Source organism: Arachis ipaensis, chromosome B08 (assembly GCF_000816755.2).
Source record: "Arachis ipaensis cultivar K30076 chromosome B08, Araip1.1, whole genome shotgun sequence".
Lineage (NCBI taxonomy): Eukaryota > Viridiplantae > Streptophyta > Magnoliopsida > Fabales > Fabaceae > Arachis > Arachis ipaensis.
This window is the reverse complement of record NC_029792.2, coordinates 116537681-116539171: the sequence shown is the minus strand read 5'-3', so window position 1 is coordinate 116539171 and position 1491 is coordinate 116537681. Positions and strand designations below refer to the sequence as shown.

Sequence of the window (1491 nt, the reverse complement as noted above, 5' to 3'; positions counted from 1 at the left end):
CAAAATAATGTTTTTTTTTTTTTTTAATATTGAGCTGATCTAACAATGTATAGCCCATTAGATTTCTTTTTGTATGTGATCTTAAGTTTGGGTTGTAAGGATGATACCAAAATCAATAATGTTGGAAGGGTAGCCACAAACTTTAGGCCGATATGGTAATAAGATTCAGACATGGGAAAATAACAAAATACAAATTTCAACCAAGTTGGGTTGGTTTAGTGATTAGTTCACTAATCTGCTTAAGTAAGTGTTGGGGGTTTGAATCCCGCCTTGTGCATGCAGTAACTTATTGGCCAGCGACAAACTCTTAAATAGAATTCAGTACTGCAGCGGATTAATCCTTGGCCTACCAGACTGAGAAATACCGTGGAAAATAAAAAAAAAAAATACAAATTTCAATCATATCTTTACAAAAATATTTAATTGATACTTGAATTATTTTGATAAAAAAAATTTAATTAAGTTAGTCTAATAATTTAATAGTATAGTAAAAATTAGTTAAAAAAGAAGAAAAAAGCACACAAGATAAAAAGAAAAAAAAAAACTTGTTAAACTTGGGTATTAAAATAACTTGTGCACCCAGTATTATGTTATAGATAATAGTGTAAGACATGATCTTTTATAATGTTGACATGCCACAATTAGCATCTTATTTAATTATATTTTAGCAACTGTTTTTTTTTTTTCTGTAAAATATTAAAATAATAAATAAGAGTGAATAATGATCCGCTTGGCTCACTTTTACAGTAGATAATTCCTTTCGCCTAATGTGCCCACATATGATGCATTAAGACCACCATGAAGAATATATTATTCCTATTTGTTTATGTTGGTGAAATTTGTCGGGCTACACACGGATCAGATCGGATCGGATGTAGCCTATAATTCTATTTGATTTATACTGTATTCATTAAATCGGATCGGATATGATATCCGCATTTTTTTAAGTTAGATCCGACTCGATCCGCATACTTGTGAATCAGATTGGATATCGGATATATCCGCATAAATAAAAAATTGTTTTAAGGTCCTTTTTGCCTCTAGAAAATCTATCTTTTCACCTGTTTAAACTTATTTACTCTTAAAATATTAACAATAAAAATTCTCTTGAATAACAAAAGAAAAATAATACCACAAGATCTAAGTTTAATTATTCTAAATTAAAATACAACATAAAAAATTAAAAACAAGATATCATAAAATTCATAAAACAACACACTAAAATTTATATCACATTAGGTTTACTTTCTTAAACTATACTATTTATATAAGACGTGCGGATATGCAGATTGAATTCGCGAATATCACTGCCAAATTCACAATCCAATTCTACCATAGTGCGAATCGGATAATATCCGTAAAATTTATATCGAATGCGGATAATTATCACGAATATTATCCGATTCATGTACCGCCTAGAAATTTGAGCCTCAAAAAACAAAATGTTTGTAATCCATAAATTTTTCCTTGTATGAGATCATCATCACCCAA

General features: G+C 29.0%; 1 protein-coding gene across 2 annotated transcripts in view; it reads right to left on the bottom strand.

Moving 5' to 3' along the window:
- Positions 1–1491, bottom strand: part of LOC107614044 (protein NRT1/ PTR FAMILY 5.4) — an 8110-nt gene that overhangs the window by 3810 nt on the left and 2809 nt on the right. The gene's annotated exons all lie outside the window — the stretch shown is intronic.